Genomic DNA, 23,122 nt, shown 5'->3' on the forward strand with positions numbered 1-23,122 from the left:
GGCTCTTGTGAACTCGGGAATAAAACTGTTGGGGACCCGAGACATGGCTCACTGATCTTACAGAGGACCCTGGTCAAGTGGCCAGCACCCAGATCAGACAGCTCCCTGCCACCGGAAACTCCCATGCCAGGGGATCCAAGACCCTTTTTTGGTTTCCGTGAGCACACACGCCCAGATTCAGACACATACGCCTAACTTTTAAAACTTACCTTTTTACAAAAGTAAAATTACTATTTGCCTTTCCCTCATTCAGATGGGAACATTATCATCTTGGGTCCTTAGCTCTTCTGTGAAAGCAGAGTTAAAGTGTGGTTTTGGTTATGATCCCAGGGTTAGGGTCTATCTCCTGGGAACCTTCTTGGTCTGTAGTTTGGTTTTAATCCCAGAGTTAGGGTCTATCTCCTGGGAACCTTCTTGGTCTGTAGTTTGGTTATAATCCCAGGGTTAGGGTCTATCTCCTGGGGGTCTTCTTGGTCTGTAGTTTAGTTATAATCCCAGGGTTAGGGTCTATCTCCTGGGAGCCTTCTTGGTCTGTAGTTTGGCTATAATCCCAGGGTTAGGGTCTATCTCCTGGGAGCCTTCTTGGTCTCTAGTTTCTTTAGTAGTTGAGCACCATCATCAGGTCTATGGTAGGTGATGGGTCCCACCTTGGGCCATCTAGGGAAACACTAGGTTAGAAATAAGTTAAAGTTTCTACTTTTATGGGGGAAAAGAAATAAGCCAGGTGTCAATATGAGAATTTTCTGTCCAGAGAGAAGAACACCCTCCCGCCGTTGATCCGATTAGTCATAGGAAGGAGACAGTGAGTATTGATTCAAAAGTCTAAGAGGGAGAACACTCAACAGAGTCTCTCTGTGTTCCTTTGGCTACACAAACAGCGGCACCCCGACAGTGTCCGCATTGTTCCCCGTTCTGCAGTGGAGATGTTTTTCCTTTAAAGGTCAGGGCAGAACTGGGAAGCAGCCTTTTCTGCTTTAGACCAAAAGGAGGTCACGCAGGGTCAAGCTCTCTCTCCATCCCCTCTGTCTCTCTCCCCACTGTGCCCTTCCTATGCCACATGGTTGACAGCGATGACTGCAACGGAGTTGTTTTCTTTCTCAGTGGGGGCACAGAAAGGCAGACTTCCTCTCTTCTACTCAGGTAAGTAAGCTTCTGAGGTAGCCATCACATCCAGGAGCACAAAAAGTGTGAATCCCCCCCGCCCCCGTCCCCACCACCATCACCACCATTCTTTCATTCACATCTCCTTAGCTCTCTCTGTGAGACTGGAATGGATGACGGAAACCATTCCCTCCCATCAGCCTATGTGTCCTGTGTAGGCTGATGTCATTATGCAGGTGAAGGCAGATGAGTTAGGTCAAGGCCATGGCTGGACAGTAAAACAATAAGGCAGGGACAAAGCTTTGGTAAGGGGAGGGAGAAGGAGAAGAAAAGAAGAATCAAGATGGAGACGGGGAAGGATGACCCAGATCTGGGTGGTCTTGAATTGCCAAGGTAGCTGGGATGGATTTCTGTAGGCAAATTTATCTTATCTAGGCGGGTGGTTTATATCCTTATCGACTGGTTGTAAGTTTATTGTGTGGGTGCATTGTGGATTGAGTATTGAACATGTAAATCTGGTTGTTGCGTTACAGTTTGTTCTCGTGATTTTACCAGTAGTTAGAAGCTACCAGAGGACAGTTGCTGGGAGTGTGGGCAGAGTCCGTGGAGGGGAGCTGGGATAGGCCAGCCCTGCTGGACTTCTAGAACCCTGATTTTACTGGTAGCTAGAACCAGAAAGTTCCTGGCTAGCAGAGAGAGAGATACTAATCTGAGATAAATTACACTAGTTCCAATAGCCTGTTGGAGCTGGAACTATCAACTGCCAGGTGCCAGGGTACATGAGAACCGGTTCTGCTGCTTTTTATTTTTACTGCAACAGTCCCCGCTAACCTGGACTGACTGAACTTATGCCATCCATAGAGCACACGAGAGGCAGAGCTTCTTAAACACCTTCCATTCTTGGTCTGATCTTGGCCCAAGAAAATTTGTAAGGCCTTGGGCATATACATCTATGAAGCGGCTTACAAGTAAAAGCACTTACGAATAATAAGTCATAAGGAGGATGAGGGAGATGGCCCAATGGGTTAGGGTGTTTGCTATATAAGCCTTGTGACCTGAGTTTGCATCCTAGAGCCCAGATAAAGGTGGGAAGAGAACCAGTTCCACCAACTGCCCTCTGTGCACCACACGGTTACATCTCAACAATAACAACAACCCGTAAAAGTTTAAAAGATCTTGTTAGAAATTTATTATCGATTTTTCTTGGCCGCCATGCTACCTCCTAGACTCTAGGGCTGAGGCGCTGCTCTGTATGGAAAGCATCGCTGTGGCAAATTATGAGGAGAGCTCGGGTGAGCCTGGAAGCTGCCCTAGGAGGCCTAAAGAGATGTCGGAGGCCTTGAAGGTCTTCCTGGGTGAACCTCCTCTCGTGAGCTATCAGAGAAACCCGTACAGTTGATGCTGCTAAAGAGATCAGGCTGTGACTGTCTTCAACACGTGCTCTATCTGCATGAAAGATAGGAAACTGCTTAGCAAGCACCTGGGAATTATGGGATGCCTCTCCGTGCAAATGAGGATTTAGTTGTTTTTGAGGAAGAGTGGGCTTTGCTGGATTCTTCTCAGAAGCATCTATACAGAGATGCAGTGCTGGAAATGTTCAATAAGCTTGCTTGTGTCAGAAACCAATGGGAAAATCAGAGCACAGAAGGCCAGCACGCAAATCCTAGGAGAAGTCAAAGAACGGGTATGTGTGAGAGGCTGTGAAAGAACTGGAGGTGGTCAGTCTGGAGAAATCTTTACCAAGACACCGCATCTGACAAACATCTTCCCTGGTACAAAGGCTGAGCTGATGAAAATGGCAGGATGCAATGTGAGCAGACCTGGACAACATTGACTTCCGCCACAAGTACTCAAGCACACACACAGCCGCCATGTGAGTTGACCTTATGACGCATACGGCACGTCCTTGGCTGTCCTAGCTCATTTGGAAGACATCAAGAAACTCCTGTGGGAGAAAAGCACTAGGAACAAAAGGAAAAAAAAAAAAAAACCCTGTCTTTCTGCTAAGTCATTTTACACCTATGAAAGAAAGGTCAACGCAGAAACCAACAATGAACCCAACCCATTTTGTAGACCTCAGAGTTCTTTCAGTTCCTGTGAAAGTCATGGAAGAATTAATACAAGAAAAAGGTCCTGTGGAAATCTTTCGTGTGTCCATCCTTCTTTACTTCAAAAACCTGAAATAACTCCTTCCGATGAAAAACCCTATGCCCACCGTGTGGTAAAGCTTTCAGAAATCTCAGTTCTCTTCAAAAACTTAAAATAGCCCATACTGAGGAAAAGCCTTATAAATATCATTATTGTAGTAAAGGCAGGGGGAAAAAAAGACATTTGTTACAAAGCATTTCTTTGGTAAATATGTTTGCCATTTGCAAAAGCAAATGACTGGGAAGTCTTTGCTGATTTTTACATAAATAAGTAAATATTAGTTGACCGTAGATACTGCGGGACTTCTCTGGTATTTCTCAGAGTTGTTCTGCATTTTGGTTTTGCAGTGGTCCGTGCTGAGAAGGCTGGTGTGCATACTAAACACTACAGAAATGTGTCTAGGGCCATTTAAGAAATCATGAGAAACGTGGTGCAACCCCAAGCCGACATTCAGTTTCATGGTCTTTCATGAATCCCAAGAAAGCAACGAGAGCTACTGTTCAAGATCAAACTCTCCAGTGCAGTCGAATGCCAAGGCCTACCGGTCTGATACAGACTGAGGAACGACAGGGAAATACTGAGAGTCTATGTTTTCTGTAAATCAAACCATTGTGTCTCTGTGAGAGGAGACTTCGAGGGAGGCAGCAGAAAACATGCAACTCACGACATGTGAGTGTCAGATCTGAGTCAGCATGTTCCAGGCAGCATTCCTTGTTGCTGTGTCACACAACTGCATGTGCAGGGCAGTGTGTGTGTGTGTGTGTGTGTGTGTGTGTGTGTGTGTGTGTGTGTGTGTTTGTGCACGCGCACGCGTGTGTTCAGAACCTAGGCCGCAGTGAAGTAACACAGAGCAACACATGTGGGCACTGTCACCCACGCCCTGGCTTGTTATGCATTTGACTTTGAATAGAATTTCGGGCACTACACATTCAGAAACTTTTCCACGTGGCCAGAGGGCTCATGACTTCCGCCTTCAGTTTCGTGGCCCCGTATAGGGTCCTGTATATATCGTTCATTTTCAGAAGCCAAGCTTAGAGGTCTGAAGACAGGAAGGGAGACTCTGCCCAAGGGACCCGCACTTTGCTAGTGAATAGATTGCTCCTGTTGCATAGGTGATTTGGGATGGACAGAGCGCCATAGAAATACAGAAGACCCCTGGTGTTGTCTGGGGAATTCTAAGTGGGCATTCTCTTTAAGGATGAAGGAGGAGGCCCGCTTTACCAAAGAGGTTGCTTGGGCATAAAATCAAATGCACTGGAGAGGCCACGGTGTGGTTGGGAGCTGAGGAGAAAGGATGACGGTCACTCTAGTAGGAAGAACAAGTTGAGGATAAAGAACAGAGAGAAACAAAAAGAGGCAGGAGGCGTACGTAGTGCACAGGGCCTCGGCTGCCAATCTGACACTGCGGTTTAATATTATAGGCGCTAGTCACTATCAGTGTCTCTTTGAATGTAGGAATGGCAGGGCTACTGTTCACATGGTGGGAAACGGGGTTTAGGAAAGGATGGTAAGAGGAAGGAAGGTGAGTCTCTCGCTAGGCAGCTGTTATGCGAGGTAAAAGAGGATGAGGCATAAGCTAAGCGAATCAACCATGAGGAAATGTGTCATCAACATCTTAACTTGTCTCTCCTGTGGGGACTGCTGGCACCACCCCCTGCAGTGTGTGTGTGTGTTCAGATGTACACATGAGGTAGACTCACTTTATCCTAAAGTAGTTTGTTCACAAATACCATATCTCCCAGAAGAAACCTCCAGTGAGCACACACTCATTGGCTAAAACCTTATAGGCGTGAGTGTGGGGAGGTGACTTCAATAGCAGTTTCAGAACCACCCTGAAGCTTAGGTTATATATCAAAGGGGCGCTTATGACTATCTCTGGGAACGCTGGAGCCCACAGAATGTCGATCTGCAAGAGGCAAGAGGAAAGTTCAGTTCAGCACGATTCAGCTCCTGCTGTTGGTTCAAACGTCAAGAGTCTGGATGCCGAGTAGTTTATAGAATTATGAGGCGCTCTCAGCAGGGCTGAACAGTTTTCCATACAACCCCTCGGTCACGTGGGTCCTTCCACCTATCCCTCCCAGCTGCCTGCAGTCTCAGGAGGCAATGGAGTGTGGAGGTGTTGACCGAATGGGGAAAGCCATTTAGGCAGCTTCTGGGAGACGGTGTCCTGTGTTTGGCTGGGACTCTTTGGTGATGCATGTGTTTTAGAGTCACCCGGGCTTTTGTCTTCTATAAGGAACCTCTCACGCAGGTTTCTGTATGTAAAAAAGAGTCACGGGTTCACCGAGTTGGACTTAGGTAAATCATTTACCTCCAACTGGACTCAGTATTTCCTTGTTGTCCCATGGGTCCCTACCTTGGGTGAACAGAGATGAAGAACAGGGTCATCAAGGCACAGGTCATTACATTAAGGTAAAGAACTGAAGTACAAATGACCCCTAAGAGGAAAATCAGACCAAACCCCCTGAAAGGGAGAGTGAGGGAAAGTATGCAGCAAGGAACCGGGGCAGCAGATGGAGAGCCCACACCTAGCCGTAAGACGCTGTCAGAGTCTGACTGTTCATGCTGGCTGCTCAGTCTTCAAGGGTCTGTGACATCATCAAACTACTCAGGTGCACACAAGTACACACACAAGGCAGTACACACAGGGAAGTACGCACACAGGGAAGAGAGCCGCGCCCAGAGTATTAGTATCAACCGAGCTAAAACGTTCCAAATGTCTAACAGATACACATCTTGCTTTGCCCTGGAGAAGTTGCTTCTTTGGGAACCAGGCCAAATATGAGAATGAATTTTTGGAGGCCTGGAAACTGAGCGCAGAAAGAAAATATAACTAGGAAACTGTAAAACGGCCACGCTTTTAGAAAGTATAATCTGTCTAAGTGAATTTCTCTGCTTCACCACTAGATGGTGGCATTCTTTCAAAAATTGGTTCATATCCACCTTTAACTTTTTAAACTGGATTTTTAGTTACCACAGAGGGGCACGGTTTGATGGCATTTCCATTCCTTTCCCCCAACCCCATCTCCTATGCTTGGGCCACATGTACCCCATCCATCCCAGGACTCTCCCTCTCACCATTACATCATGTAGGTTCCTTTTCCTCTTTCTAGCTTAGACGCTAGGACACACATATGAGAAAGAATGTGTAGCCTTGGTCTTTCTGAGCCCAAGTTGCCTCATGAATATACTTTTCAAGCCACATGGGATAGAACTAGCCAGGATTACCACTCCCAACACACGTATGCACAAATATATAAATACTCAGAGATTGATCGACAATGTACTTTGGAATGAACAGTGGGTGAGTCACTGAAGAAATTAAGGAGACATTTAAACATTCCCAGAATCGAGTGGGAGTGAGGTCACTGCCTATCAGAACCTCTGGCATACAGCCAAGGCAGTCGAGAACAAAGTTTATAACTTAACCCACTTCTCTCAAATATTAGAGTGCTCAAATGTAAGTAAACCAGTGGTCTCAAACAGGAGCCCCAAAGCTCTAGGAAAACAAGAAGCCAAGGCCAAGCCTGGTAGACAGCAAGACGTCATGAAGGACAAAGGAAGCAGGAAGGAAAGTAGAGCTTGTAGACCTAACCAAAGGGGAAGGTGGAGTTCTGGAAAGGTTAAAAGGATTGCCAGCTTCCTAACTGGGGGGTAGGGGGCAGGAAGAGAAAAAGAACAGGGGTGGGGGAGAGAACGAGTAAGAGAGATTTAAACTATAATCTACACCTATATATGTACAAATAGAGGATAATAGATAGATAGATAATAGATGATAGATGATAGATAGATGGATATAGATAGATGGATAAATGATAGATAGATGATAGATAGTTAGGTAGACAGATGATATATAGATAGATAATAGATGATAGATGACAGATAGATGATAGATGATAGATAGACAAATGATAGATAGATGATAGATAGATGATAGATGATAGATAGATAAATGATAGATGATAGATAGATAAATGATAGATGATAGATAATAGATAATAGATAGATAATAGATAGATGATAGATAATAGATAGATAAATGATAGATAGTTGATAGATAATAGATAAATAATAGATTGATATAGATAGATAAATGATAGATAGATGATAGATAGCTAGGTAGACAGATGATATATAGATAGATAGATAATAGATGATAGATGATAGATAAATGATAGATAGATAATAAATTAATAATAGAGAGATAAATGATAGATAGTTGATAGATAGATAATAGATAGATGATAGATGATAGATAGATGATAGATGATAGATAGATGATAGATGATAGATAAATGATAGATAGATAAATGATAGATAGTTGATAGATAGATCATAGATAGATGATAGATAGATGATAGATGATAGATAGATAAATGATAGATAGTTGATAGATAGATAATAGATAAATAATAGATAGATATAGATAGATAAATGATAGATAGATGATAGATAGCTAGGTAGACAGATGATATATAGATAGATGATAGATAAATGATAGATAGATAATAGATAGATAAATAATAGATAGATAAATGATAGATAGTTGATAGATAATAGATAGATAATAGATGATAGATGAGAGATAGATGGATATAGATAGATGGATAGGTGATAGATGGATATAGATAGATAGATGATAGATGATAGATAATAGATAGATAAATGATAGATAGTTGATAGATAGATAATAGATAGATAGATAGATAGATAGATAGATGATAGATAATAGATAGATAACAGATAGATAATAGATGATAGATAAGATAGATGGATGGATGGATGGATGGATGGATGGATGGATGGATGGATGGATGGATGGATGGTGTGGTAGTCCATATAACAATGACCCCTAACAGGCTCATAGATCTGAAGCCTTGGTCACCAGAGAGTGGCACTATTTGAAAGGATTAGGAGGTGGCCTTGTTGGAGGAAGTGCGTCACTGTTGGTGGGCTCTGAAGTTTCATAAAGCCCATTCCGAGCCCCGTGGCTACTTCTCTTCTCGACACCTGGGAATCCGGATGTAGAACTCTCAGCTACTGCTCTAACCCATGCTGTCTGCGTGCTGCCGTGCTCCTGATGTGATGACAATGCACTCAACGCCTTCTTTAAGATGAGTTACCATGGTCATGGTGTCTTTTCAGAGCAACAGAACACTAAGCAGGCAGGCAGGCAGGCAGGCAGGCAGACAAAGGAAAGAACCCAAATAAAATACACAAAGGGGTGTTGTTAAGTAGACTTCGGTGAGATCCGAAACATCTTTCATGATACTTCCAGAACATAATCAACACACTGGAAAAACCTAGAAGAAATAAAGTTTTAAGTGCTTACTATTACCAAATTTAAAATGATAAAACATGAACAATTTAAAAAGACTTAAGAGAAACCACAGAACTAAATAGGAATTAAACTTTTCTTAACAAGGAAAGGCTCAGGCATGACAGTTCATGGAGAAAGGCACAGGACATCACTAAACTTCTTACAAGGTCAGGACTGCCCTGAGTTCAAAATCAGATAAAGACAGACAAAGACACACACACACACACACACACACACACACACACACACACTCACACATACACACACACATACATACACACAATCACACACACAAACACACATTCATACACTCACACATACACACACTCACATACACATACAAACACACACACTCACACACAAATACACACACTTCACACACACATACAAACACAAGTACACAAACACATACACACTCATACACACTCACACATACACTTCACACACATACAAACACACATACTCACACACACAAACACACTCACACACACAGTTGACCAATTTCTCTCACAAATACAGAAAAATTCTCAAATAAACAAAAATCCTCAATAAAAGATGCATAAATTCAAGAACACATGGAAGTCCAATGCTATCTATGATCAAGTTGGTTTCATCATAGGAAAGCAAAGTTGTCCAATGCACACTAATCAGTAAAACCAGGAATCACGCGATCACATCTATAGCTTTAGAAAAGGCATGTGAGAAAGCTCAACACACCTCGATGATCAAAGACCAAGTAAACTGGGGTTCAGTGGAACCGACCTTAGTGTAATAACAGCTAAAACACGACAAACCACGGCCAACATTATACTAAGTGAGAAAAGCGGAGAGCATTTTACATAGCATCTGCAACGAGACCCACTGCCACCCTCTCAGTCTTACTCTATTTAGCGCTCAAAGTCTTCAAGAAAATAAAGCGAGAAAACTATAAAGCTTGGGAAGGGAGCAGTACCAGTGCCTCTAATTGCTGATACCATGAGTGTTTACTTAAAGACCACACAGATCCCATCAGAAAAATTTACATCAGTGAAGTTGCAGGACACAAAGTCATCAGGCAAACTGGGGCCTCTCTATGCACTTGTGTCGTCTTCTTGAGTTTGCCTCTGAACACGGCGGTATTTCCCCAGAAGAGTAAGATTCAGAATGCATCTTACATGGGAAAATAAGCGTATGCCATTATGTGGTCTGCACTACAGGGATATGATGTATGCTTTTGAAAGTCAAATTGCTGTTGTCTAAAAATGACACGGTTGAAAAGAGCCAGTTTGTTTCTGAGTGTCAAGGCACAGTGAAGCTACATAGAAGAAAATGCAAAGTTAATACAGATATAACAGACCCTAGAAGTCAGTGGCCTGCCCCACACATCGCTCAGAATCACTTACCAATTTCTACAGCTTTCTTAGCCTGGCCCTTGAATTCTTCCGAGATCCCCTTTCTCAGAGGTTCTCACTGGGTCATTTGCTCATTGTCCTTTACCCTCAGAACTGACCTGGCTGCCTCCGAGGAGAATCTCTGCCCTTCCTGAGAGTGCTGTCGCATTGCCAGATGGCTGGTTACTTTCGTCTGCCTCCCCAACCTGCTGTGGATCACAGGAAGTCAGTCTGCAACCTGGCATCACGCCTGTCACAGGGAGGCAAAGTTGAAGATTGCCCAAATCCATGTAAGCACCACTAGCGAACAGACCATGACGTTGCTTGGCCCACAAGTCATCAAAAAGAGACTATTGTCTGCATCCTTTTCGCTGCTCTCTGGTGCCCTCTGCACTTGCACAGACATGGAGCTGATGGTGTGTCTCAGTAGTACAACATTTACCTAGCATGTGCGAGGTGCCGGCTTCATCATGGGAAAGGAGATGGAGAGACCCTAGAGCCAGAGGACCTAGATGTCCCCCAGGAGAGTCTTTATCTGTGACACCGCATCAACATGTATGTGATTTCGCTTTCTAGAACCACACAGAGGCGCTCTTCACTCACTCAAGAGTTTTTCATTTCAAAATTTCTCATTAACTGGTGATTTGTCGAAAGGCAAGGGACATCCTAGGCTAGAGGAGTTCACCATGTTTTCTTACCCAGCAGCTCAATCATTTATAGTTGCATAAACATGACATACTAGTTCTCAGTAGCCAGAGAGAGAACTATCCCCTTGGTAATGTTAACACCAGATTCAGAAAACGGCAGAGCTGACTTTACTCCTGGAAAAATGTGAACGTGCGTGAGGAAAGACCTGGGAGTGAAAGTACCAAACTCATGAAGCTTCTGAAAAGATCTCCACCATTCCCCACCATCTCAGGAATGTCAGTCAGCTGACTTGGCTCTCCAAGATGTCAACCAGCCAACTCTGCTTCCCAAGATAGACTGCCCTATTTTCCACATCAAAGGAAGCAAAGAGACACAAGCCAGGAACAGAACTGCAGGGTGACAGGTGGATCCAACACACGGTATTTACTGAGATCCTATTATACAACAATGGCTGGAATTGATTCCATTCAGATGCACTCAGAAGTGTCTACCTGTAGGACTTCATATAAGTGAGGGTGGGTACAGGATAGAACGAGGCCTGTCATTGGATGAGAAGGAAGGATGGGCGGGAGAAAAGTCCAAGGGAAGAGGAGGAGATGTGAGACTGGAGGATACTGGCAGAGTAGCCTCGGAGAGAACATAGAGGCTGGCGTTGATTTCACCCTGTGTATTTACAGGTTTTTATGAATGTTCCTAAGGGATGGATGTGTACAGGGCTTTGTATGTTTAGGTGGACGAGTATATCTTATCCATTGGATCAGAGGTTATTGTGTTGTGTGTTCTTTCTTGTGGAGAATTGAGGGTGGGAGAGTGTGTGGCAGCAGAGACACTGGGCCACACGGAATTGGGGTGTGTGTTTCTGCCAAGATATCTAGCAGATATCTTGGGGCACTGTGGTGCCAGATCTAGAGGGGGTAAAAGACAGCTTTTTTATAATTTTACAGTAACGTCTACCCATGAGATGTTCACAGCAGTTCAATTCCATCACACCCCTTCCAGTGAGTCATGGTGTGCTTCATGTAAAATGAACAGTCTTTGTGACTGGAGAGATGGCCCAGTGGTTAAGAGTGCTTGCTAGTCTTAGCAAAAACAAAACAACCCCTCCCCCCCCAAAAGGAGTCTGGTTCCTAGCACCTAGTTTGGGTGGCTCGCAACTGCCTGTAACTCTGCAAATATTAACTGATAAAGTCCTCAGAGTAACACCCAGAGATGTGCATATCCTGTTGTTTCTGTCATCTGAAAACAGAAGAAACTCTCACATTGAAACATAACACCTTCCATATAGCTAAGCTAGGAGTCTGACAGAATCAAGGGACGCCGTTTCTGACCCTTCATTCTTTCTTGACTGTAAGTGCAGAGCAAATATAACCACACGTTTATTATCAGCCACATCTACTTATTCCACAATATCCGACCTGGCTGTTTCCTTTTTTTTTTTTCTCAGAGCTGGGGACCGAACCCAGGGCCTTGCGCTCGCTAGGCAAGCGCTCTACCACTGAGCTAAATCCCCAACCCTTCTTTCCTTTTTTTTTTTTTTTTTTTTTTTGGCTGTCAGTTTTAAGTGCAGCTTTTGAGGGGCTCACATTTGCATCTGAGTCAAATGCTACCCCTAGATTAGTGTTTGATTCCTTACTCAGCATAGTGACTTTTGGGGCAGGCTATGATGTGGGAGCTAAGTGCACACTTCTCCACCTCAGCACTGCTGGTGTCTAAATAACTTTTGGGAAGACTGTCCTGAGTGTTCTAGAAGGTTGTTTTGGTTTGTTTTTTAAGTCACCTTTGGCCTCCAGTCAGTAGGTGGCAGCACAGATCCATACTTGGGACACAAAACTGTCTTCAGCCCCTTCTCAGGTAGAATTACCATTAGGACAGAACCTGGGTTAGAGGTCTATGGGTACGAGTAAGTTTCATTGGCTGGTGACTTGATGGAGGGAGGGTTTCTTACACATCGTGTCTATGGTTCTAACTTTGCAAAGAGTAGGTACAGAAAGGCTTATATAATCAACACCAGTGTGTCTTGGTATAGATTTCACCAGTGAAGAAGGGGCAGAGGGGAATCGTGAATCATGCAGGCAGATGGGGGGGAATAAATAGAAGGCATTGCTAACACTTCCCTGCTGGACTTATGCAATATGTGAGTTCATGAATTTTTCATTAATATTGGAGTTCCAAAAAAAAGGGTTTCATGGAATTTTGACTTCTAAGCAGGCCACCATGACAGAAGAAGACAACTGTTAAAGGTCAACATTCTTGTCAGCAGGGCAAGTCCATGACTCCTGCTTCCTTAATTCTGTGTCCCCTCAAGGAACTCCAGATGCATCAGAGGCACGCATTCGTAAGACAAGGAGGGAACAGACACGGAGATGAACGTACGGACACACAGACGAGTGTATGCTGGTAAACTGCTGATGCCTTTCCTCTTGGGGTTGCGGTGTAGTCTAGAACTCTCAGGCTACTCTCTTGATTTTAGGCTTCTTTTTTTCATACATAGCCTAAGGTGAGGGAAGAGAGTAAAATATATTTAGAGATGATATATATTATTGTGGACTTCCGGAATGGGAAGCTATTGCCATGTTAGCAATTAAGAACCCAGCTTCTGGAGGAAGAAAAAAAGTCACCTGTCCCAAACACATGCCATTATCTGTCATGTTATTTATAGATCAGGTCTTCTCTGACATCCATTTGTTTGATTTTGATATCTTCTTATGTGCTTGAAATAGTTTTAATTTAGAAACATTAAATATGCTTACATTTATTGTCTATCTCTGATCATTCCAGTGACTGAGTTTTGGGCTATTTCTGTGATTTGAGTTTCCACAGGATCTAGCTCCCAGTGACTGTACCTCCCGTGCTCAGAGCATTTGTGAATGGCCAGTCGATATATGGGCACTTGTAAGATCTAAGCAAGCTGAGACGATGAGGCCAAACCCACCGTGGACTGCGCTTTTGATTCTCAGGGTTGGAGGCTATACTGTGATATCAGGTCCATGTGATATTTGTTCACAGTCCTTTGGATTGCTTTCTCCTCTTCCCTCTCATCCCAACACCAGCAAGTCACCTTCTTCCACTGTGCATAGGATATTTTCTGAGCGCGCCCAGTTCACACAGCAGTCTTCCTTTGATTTCTAGCAAGTTAGGTCTGCCAGTGTGGCAGCTGTTTAGCTGCAGGATCTGTATAACCAGGGGTCAGCACACTCTGGATAAAAAGGAGGATTCCTTTTGTCTCTGTAACAAGAAATTGTTTTCTTTCTTTCCCCAGCTGACTAGTCACAATACTCTGTATGCAGCCTCTTTAGTGCCCCCAAAGTTGTCTCATAAGTAACCAGTTATGCCCTGTATATTCCTAATATACTTTAAAGGTATGTTTCCCTATATTTTCATAATTGGTGGTGAAGCCCACAATAATGTATACAATGAATACATGTGCACTGAATACCTAAATCAACACGAAACCGTGAACACTGTTTCTACACTTCTGTTGACTCTCTGCTTAAGAAGTCCACATGCTTAGTATATTTCCTTTGCTCATTACTTACTTAAAAATTCCTTTCTTTCTTTGAGATATGGTCTAAAGTAAGCTAGGCTTGTCTCAAACTTACTATAACAAGAATGGCCTTGAATTCCCAAATCTCCTGCACCCATTTCTTAGGGGCTGGGATTAATAAGAGTTGATGTCATTTATCCCTAGGAGCATTATCGGAAGAAAACCGTTCTTTGCTGCTGTGGTAAAAGACTCTAAATTGCACACACATACACACATACATACACATATATCCATACAGATGCACAAACATACATACACATATACACACACAGACACATAGACATACACATATACACACATATATACACATACACACACATACACAATACACACATACAATGCTTCAGATATTTGTGTAAAAGATATCTGCCCAGTAAATGCTTTATGATTATACAGAAAAAGAGTCTAATCTCCAGGACTCTTTTTAGGATCAAAATCTAAACCTCAATACTTACAGTGTTAGCTTATTCTGACTCAAGGGTCTTTTTCTCCCATCTCTAACTGCATTCATTTTGTCAGGGGCCAAACTTGTAACAATAATATAAGTTAACTTTTACAGAGTGCATATCTCTATTGAAGAACTGACAATAGAAACCTGCCACATGCATTCCTGTATTCCAGCTATCCGGTAAAGAGCTAGCATTAAAGGAAATGTAAGCCAGGCATAGAAAAATCTATTTAATAGAAACAAACTAAAAAAGAAAATAAGAATAGCTACTATATTTGTATTCAATAAAAACAACTGTTACATAAAAATGATAAAAGGGATACAAAGAGTCATTATATGATGAAGGTTGCCTTCACTAAAGACAGAGAATAACTGTAACTGTATCTGTGTCCAGCACTGTGACACTTAAATATTCAAACCATGTCCATAGATCTGAAGAAAGCCCAGAGTACTACAATAGCAGAAGGCTTCGGTTCCCTGCTTTCAACAATGGGCACATCATCCAAACAGAAAATCAGTAGGAAAAACTTAGCCTTAAACTACACCTCAAATAACAATAACATCAAGTGCACACGCAGGAAACTATTCACCAAAAGGAGACGATATATCCTCCCAAGTCTATCCGGAAGGCTCTCAATGGCACAGAGGGTCCTGACAAATTTGACATGACTGAATTTATATCAAGTGCTTCCCTACCACAGCAAGGTAGAACTAGAATTTGCAACCATGGGAAAATGTGGCTAACTAACCAACAGATCAAGGTGAGATTTACAGGTAATCTACCAAATAAATGTGACAAGATTCAACAATGGAGACGGTGCTCTTGGGCTGTGGTAAACATACATGTAAGAGGGGAGTCAATGAAATAAAGAGGTTTAAAAACTCAAGCGAATAGGCAATCCACAAAGAGCACAAATAATTTGATTAAAACAAGATAGATGACTTGAATAGAGACAGATGGTAAAAGAACATATAAAATACCTGGCATGTATGTGATAGAATACTAGCCATGGAAGAGAAGACTAGTCATGTGATAGAAGACTAGCCATGTGATAGAATACTAGTCATGTGATAGAATACTAGCCATGGGATAGAATACTAGTCATGTGATAGCTTACTAGCCATAGAATAGAAGACTAGCCATGGGATAGAATACTAGTCATATGATAGAAGACTAGCTATATAATAGAAGACTAGTCATGCGATAGAATACTAGTCATGTGGGATAGAAGACTGCCCATGTAATAGAATACTAGTCATGTGATAGATTACTAGCCATGGGATAAAAGACTAGTCATGGGATAGAAGACTAGTCATGTGGTAGAAGACTAGCCATGTGATAGAAAACTAGTCATGTGACAGAAGACTAGTCATGGGATAGAAGACTAGCCATGTAATAGAAGAATAGTCAGGCAATAGAAGACTAGTCATGGGCTAGAAGACTAGTCAGGCAATAGAAGACTAGTCAGGCAATAGAAGACTAGTCATGGGCTAGAAGACTAGCCATGGGATAGAAGATAAGCCATGGGATAGAAGACTAGTAATGTGGTAGAAGACTAGTCATGGGATAGAATACTAGTCATGTGATAGAAGACTAGTCATGTGATAGAAGACTAGCCATGGGCCAGAAGACTAGCCATGGGAAAGAAGACTAGCTATGGGATAGAATACTAGCCATGGGATAGAATACTAGTCATGGACTAGAAGACTAGCCATGGATAGAAGACTAGCCATGGGATAGAAGACTAGTCATGTGGTAGAAGACTAGCCATGGGATAGAAAACTAGCCATGGGATAGAAGACTAGTCATATGGTAGAAGACTAGCCCTGGGATAGAAGACTAGCCATGTAATAGAAGACTAGTCAGGCAATAGAAGACTAGCCATGTGATAGAAGACTAGTCAGGCAATAGGAAACTAGTTATGGGCTAGAAGACTAGTCATGGGCTAGAAGACTAGTCATGGGCTGGAAGACTAGCCATGGGATAGAAGAGTAGCCATGTAATAGAAGACTAGTCAGGCAATAGAAGACTAGCTATATGACAGAATACTAGCCATTCCATAGAATACCAGTGAGTGGTTCAGGCATGCTGAGATGACTGTGATAACAGTAACCATACCATGCATTTTAAAAAGCTGGAAGGGAAGACCGTGAAGGATCCTGCTATAAAGATGTGGTCAGCCTTTGAAGACATAAGTCATATTTAGCCTGATTTAAACATCACATGACATGACATAACATCACATGACTCCTGATTAATACGTACAATTTTTAAGTGTTTATGAAACAGTTAAAGTCAGGTAGAAATAAAAATAAATGGGACAAAAAGCAAAAAAAAAGTTCAAATTACTAATTATTAAAGAGATGGTCACAATGAGAGCTTGTCCTAGTTACGATGACTATCTTCCACAGGTCAAAACCTCACAAATGCGGGCAAGAGCACAGAGAATTGGGAAATCTGTAGAAATAGAAATCAGTGTAGCCCAGTGGAAAATAGTGTAGGGGTTCTCAAACCTCTGATAATACAAGTACCACACATGGCCTGGTTATCGACTGCACAGACACAAAGCAAGGACACCAGGTATAGCAAAAGCTTTCCCATGGCACATCAGCAAGACAGAGTGAGAAAGAGGGAGAGGGCGGGGGAGGGAGACAGGGACAGGGGGAGGGAGGGAGAGAGGGAGGGAGGGAAAGAGGGAGAGAGGGAGAGAGGGGGATGGGGGAGAGGGAGAACTACAACTTCTAGTGGGAAAGGAATAGGTAAAAAGGTAATAATCTTACACAATATCATTTAACTGTGATAAGGATGAAATCCTGTCACTGGTGGCAACATGGGTGGATATTTTATTAGGTAAAATAAACCAGACAGAGGAAGATGACACTGCATTGTCTCACTAACCTGTGGCAGCTACAGACATGTTTTCATTTCTCCATGCTGGAACCTTCAGACGCTTCTCTAGCTGTTTTCAAGTGTGCGGTTAGTTGTTGTAACCACAGTTATCCCGGGCAACAGAAAATTGGAACTGTCCCCACCATGGGCATTTTTGCACCTGCTTCCCTGAGTTCTCGTTTCCCCTCCCCAGGACTTATGCTAGCCTCTAGGGATTAATATCCCAATATTACCCATTTAACATAATCTGTAAGGGCAATACACTTTATACCTGAAAACTCCTAGGAAAATAGATTTTAAATTTTGTTGCAAAGAGCCCATAAGCATGTTAGATAACACAGACATCCACTGCCCGATCTAACCACCTATCAAAACATTCTGATTGGTCACCATCTTAACTATATACGATGCTTATCTGTCAAACAAATCAGGAGATCAGGAACTCTCTAGAAGGCTAAGAAACCTTGATTTTAGTCCTTTTTTTGTGGGTTTAAGTGGAGTTCTTTCAGGCCATCCTGAGGATCACTCACACAAAACCTTTGATTGGCAGGAGAGGGAGTACACATAGTGTAAAGCTTGGAGAGGACCAAACAATGGAATGAACTTGAACCAGAAGTGATTCACTGTGGCTCAGAGTGATGACCACTTACGAGCTTAGCAAGGAAGTGTGCAGGTGCCAGCAACAAATGCCGTCTCTATCAGTCTCTAGGTCAGCAAAGATTTAAAACTAAGTTTTTTCTACTTTCATGCCCCCTTAAATAATTCAGGCATCCACACTTAATTCCTTGCTTAATACTAAGTAGATCAGACATTGCTTTGGGAGGCTGTTTCAAAATTTGCTCTCCCTTCCATAAAAAAAAAAAAAAAAAAGTCTAGTCATTACTGTTGGGTAGGAGACAGGCATGGAGAAATACAGTTAGTTTTTTTAAACAGTGTGTTATAGTCAAATTTTAAAAGTCAACTTGGGACAAACTGAGGGTCGTTTTCTGTTTTGTTTAATCATTATTGTTGGAGAGAGATGATTATCTCTCTTTAACAAGATTTAAAATTCTACGGAGGCAGAGGGTACTCTTAATCTTTTGGTTAACAAACAAACCCACGGGACTTGGCAAAGCATCAAGGAGAGAGGAACATGTTGGTGGTTACCAGGTAACACCCTCAGAGCTAATCCACTCCAGTTCGAAATGTACTTGTTTCCAAGGGCTACTTCTGTTCTGGCAATGGGTACCAGAGAGATTTCAGCTGAAGGGGCTTAGAGTCTATCAGTGAGGACGAAATCATGGTTAGTAGTTCAAGAGTACATAGCTGTCAATTGTGGAGGCCGTAAGGTCTCAAGTCAATGATCTCTTACTAAAATTCTGTTTTACACAAGAAAGATGACCCAGGAAGATTTATTCAGCATTGACAAAGGGCTTTCTATGCCCTAGAAATTGCACCCTGCCTTCTCCTCATAGATTTCACAGCAAAACAGAAAGAGAAGGAAGAATGAGTCAGCTATTTTCCTGGGTGAGAGCTGTGCAGTATGTTTTTACTGTGGTTTTATGTACACATTCTTTTTTTTTGGTTTTCTTTTCTTTTTTTCAGAGCTGGGGACCGAACCCAGGGCCTTGCGCTTGCTAGGCAAGAGCTCTACCACTGAGCCAAATCCCCAACCCTTATGTACACATTCTTAATAGGTAGGACAGACCAGAGAAGTAAAGAGTAAGATTAGACATTGCCCCCAAAATATCGTGGTCCCCTAACTTAGAAGCTAGAAACACAGTCTTGTATGGGAGCTGAGAAAACTCCTCAGTTGCCAAGATTAACTGGATGATAAAATCGGATACATAAATGTTTTTAAAATTCTTTAATCTATTTCGTCTCCTTGGGTAAAAGGACGTAAGCATTGACTTTTAAGGAGCCTTCAGATGTTTTTCTATGATGCCTTCTTATGAGAGACTTTTTGTTTTAAGATCCTTACAAGGAGAGCATTAGTTCATTTTATTTTTGCCACCTTTCCTTGCCAGGATGAACTGAACCTTTTGAAACCAACCTTTCATCCTCTCAGCATCTGTCTGTTGGGAGCCATTTTGCCTGCTTCTGGGAAAGCCTGCCTGTCAGGCAGAGTCAGGCCAGGCCAGGCTGTCTGTCTGGTATTTGATGCAGTGATGGAGAAGTAGCTGCCACAGTGGCTGTTAAAGAAACTGGACTGACTGCTTTATTCACTCTTTGGCAGAAATAAATCTAATTTAAAACACAATAAGTGAGCTAAATGATCTAAAGATGAATGAAAATCTTTAGGAAAATGTCTTTCCCTGTCTACCGTAAATCTATCACCTACCTATCTATCTGTCTGTCCATCCACCCATCCATCCATCTATTCATCCATCCATCTATCTATCCATCTATCTTTAGATTCCATTGCCAATTTCTGACTCCAATCCTGCCTGGAAATAAACCACTGCTATAAAGAAATCATCCTATCAAAACCAGTTTTCCAAATTGTCAACGGAAAGATTTGCCTGTCTTGGGTGCTAGGCACCATGCAAGGCTCAGTGGAGATTGCTAGAGTTTGGAGCTTAAACATCTCTCAAAGGAACCTGTCAAGGGTTGGTCTCCAGAGTGTTCTGTTGGAAAATGGTGAGACCTTTAATATGTGTGGTGCAGGCAGAGGTCTCCAGGCCATGCCCACCAGAGGAACTTTGAGTTCCTGTCTTTTCCTCTGGCTTCTTGACCATGTGTGAATGCTTTTGCTCTGTTTTCTATTGCGTTCACTCATGACAGGCTCAAAGCAACGGAGGTGTGCTGATCACAAGCGGAGACCTTCCAATTGTGTACCAAAATAAATGGTTTTTAAAATCGTGTGTGTGTGTGTGTGTGTGTGTGTGTGTGTGTGCTCTCTTGTGTATACATGCACGTAGTCATGTGTACGTGCATGTGTGTATTTGTGTCCAGTATATGTGTACACACTGGCCTGCGGAGACCAGGAGAGAGCATCAGATCCCCCTAGAGCTGGAATTACAGGCATTTAGCAGCTGTTCACTGTGGGTACTGGGAACTGGACTTTCGTCCTCTGCTAGAGCAGCTACGAACCTTAACAGCTGAGCCATCTCTTCAGCCTCACAAATCATTTCTTAATGAGTTATTTCATGTAGTTCATATTAACCGAGGGACACAGTGAAGGATTTAACAAGTTTGTTCTTCTTTCCTTGACTTTAAGAGTATACATTTCTTACCCGGGTGTCTGCCTTTGACATTGGGGAAGTTTTCCCTATGGCTCCTTTGTTTCCAGTGGGTGACTGATGGTCTTGGAGTCTCCTGCTGTGGAGCAAGGTAGACCAGAAGGTAGACCAGAAGGTAGACCAGAAAGTAGACCAGAAAGTAGACCAGAAGGTAGACCAGAAAGTAGACCAGAAGCTAGACCAGAAGGGATCCTAAGCCTAACTGGTTTTCATTACGGCTATATTTTCTTCGTTTGTATCACCCACCACCACCCCAGTTTCCTAGGTAGAATACAGAGAGCAGAGGAGACTTTTTGAGACCATCTATCTAGTGAATCCATTGGAAGGAGCCTCCAGTCCCAGGTAAACCCCTCCCCAACACCTTCCTCACATCATTTGAGCCCCTGGTACTTGGCCGCAGTCTCTGGTTCTGTTCTCAGCCTCGTGTGTCACAGACTCAGCTTCCTCTCTCCAGGGCTTGTCTTTACCTTGCCTCTTACCACTGACACCTCTATAAGCTGTTACCCCAGAGTGGTGGGATTCCATTGGATCCAATAGAAAACTCTTGAGGGCTAGGGATATGGTTCAATGGGCTGGGAGTGGAGGGGTGCTTTCCCAGCATGCACCTGTAATCCCAGCTCTTGGGAGGTGGAGGTAGGAAGGTCAGGAGCTCCAAAAGTCTGGCCTGTCTCAAAACAATGGTGCTGTCTCAAAACAAAACAATCCAAAACAAGACCCCAGCTCCCTTTTACTAATCTGACAACAGCATTCAAGTCATCTGATCACCCATGAACACCTTTTCTACATGATCTATTAATAATCAACTCTGGAACCTTAATTAACAGGTGGGGGGCTGCTCTATGATTTTTTCGAACATCACCCATTCCTCTTCAAGATGACACTAACAAAGCTCACTAGCTTAATGCATGAGTGTGAGTATTAAAGGTAATTAGATTGTCCTAGCCTCTGTCAGTCACAAGATGACATATTTCACATTGAGGGTTCCTCCAAGACCTTTCCTAATATCTGGAAGAGCCAACGCAGTGATATCACAAGTGACTGACTTTGCCTCCAAACATAACTTGACATTGTAAGTGGTGTTTTGTTGTTGGTTTTAAACATGCATGTGGCTTTTATCTGTACCAGGCCCTGTTCTCAGAACTGACTCATTAGAAATTCAAAGCAGTGTTCTGAGAATAACGCTAAGGCATTGCTGCTCTCCCTGAAGTGAGCAGGTCACTCTGCAGCGGGTGGCACAGCGGGGCCATGAGCTCAAAGCTCTCTGCTCACCTTTCGGTGCTCCTGATACCAAGCTGCTAGGAGCAGGATGACTGTGCACTGCATTTGAATGTTTACACTCCTTTCTTTTTCTTTCTCTAAATCCCTCTTCATCGGTAAGCAGTGTTTCAAAGGGGAGAAAAGGAAAAAAAGTGATTCTGGATGATTTAAACAGAGAGGGAACACATTGAAGAGAAGTTGACCCATGTAGAGAATGGTCTTCCAAGGACTGAACTTGGAAGTTCAGGATGAGGAAGTCAGGCGGGCCTGAGTCTGTGGGAGTGGTCACTGCTTCTGTGTTACTGGACACATCGTGATAAAGCTTTCACTGCAGTGACAACTGCATCACTGTTTCCATGGAAACCAGATGTTGATGCTGATGTTACTGGTGTTGCTTCTTCTGATCCTGAGTTTGAACCTATGCATCTGATTGGCCACCCCAGGTCACATATCCATGCTACCCCCACATCCCATCTTCACAGGAGACAAGAAAATACATATGCTTTTCAGGGTTACAGAGTGAAACCCAGGAGAACTGAATTTTGAACAATGTGGGAGAGACTTATTTAAATACATGTGTATTTAAGTTAGATACTAAGCATTATGCCACTTGTACTGACTGGTCGTCTTATTCCTTCCTTTATTCATTTATTTTAACAACATTATTGTCCTGTTAATTTCCTTATTAATATTAATTCCTTATTATGATATTAATTTCTCAAGGCCCAGGAGATGGTTCTACATTTAACAGGAACAAAAGGACTCATGTTTACAGCAGTCCCGTCTGACAGTTTCCATATTGTCAAGCACAGGTGCTGTGTCTGCACAAAGGACTGATGGTGTGACGGTTTGTGTAGACTCACCCCAGGGAGTGGCAGTGTTGGAAGGTGTGACCCTGTTGGAGTAGGTCCTAGCTGCCTGGAAGCCAGTGTTCTGCTAACAGCCTTCAGATGAAGATGTAGAGCTCTCAGCTCCTCCTGCACCACGCCTGCCTGGACGATGCCACATTCCTGCCTTGATGATAATGGACTGAACCTCTGAACCTGTAAACCAGACCCAATTAAAAGTTGTCCTTATAAGAGTCGTCTTGGTCATGGTGTCTGCCTATAGCAGTAAAATCCTAAGAGAGACGGTATCTAAAAAGTACTCAGTTTATTAACCATTTCCCACCAGGT

At 42.9% G+C, this 23,122-nt stretch overlaps 2 long non-coding RNA genes across 4 annotated transcripts in view; one reads left to right on the forward strand and one right to left on the reverse strand.

The window, feature by feature from the left end:
- The first annotated feature begins 975 nt into the window (after window positions 1-975).
- LOC102548492 (uncharacterized) lies at window positions 976-23,030 on the forward strand. Of its 3 annotated transcripts, XR_015635771.1 has the most exons (4): window positions 1,040-1,140; window positions 10,052-11,006; window positions 12,893-12,984; window positions 22,760-23,030. It is a non-coding gene; the product is annotated as an uncharacterized LOC102548492 (long non-coding RNA). The 3 variants fall into 3 exon arrangements; XR_015635773.1 differs by lacking the exon at window positions 10,052-11,006 and having other exon boundaries at window positions 976-1,140; XR_015635772.1 differs by lacking the exons at window positions 10,052-11,006; window positions 12,893-12,984 and having other exon boundaries at window positions 977-1,140.
- LOC102548648 (uncharacterized) overlaps window positions 22,572-23,122 on the reverse strand; it is a 132,100-nt gene continuing 131,549 nt past the window's right edge. The window contains exon 5 of the long non-coding RNA XR_015635774.1: window positions 22,572-22,990. This is a non-coding gene — a long non-coding RNA (uncharacterized LOC102548648). The remainder of the gene's footprint in view (window positions 22,991-23,122) is intronic.

The sequence above is a fragment of the Rattus norvegicus genome, chromosome 13 (assembly GCF_021556685.1).
Source record: "Rattus norvegicus strain SHRSP/BbbUtx chromosome 13, alternate assembly SHRSP_T2T, whole genome shotgun sequence".
NCBI classification, from domain to species: Eukaryota; Metazoa; Chordata; class Mammalia; order Rodentia; family Muridae; genus Rattus; species Rattus norvegicus.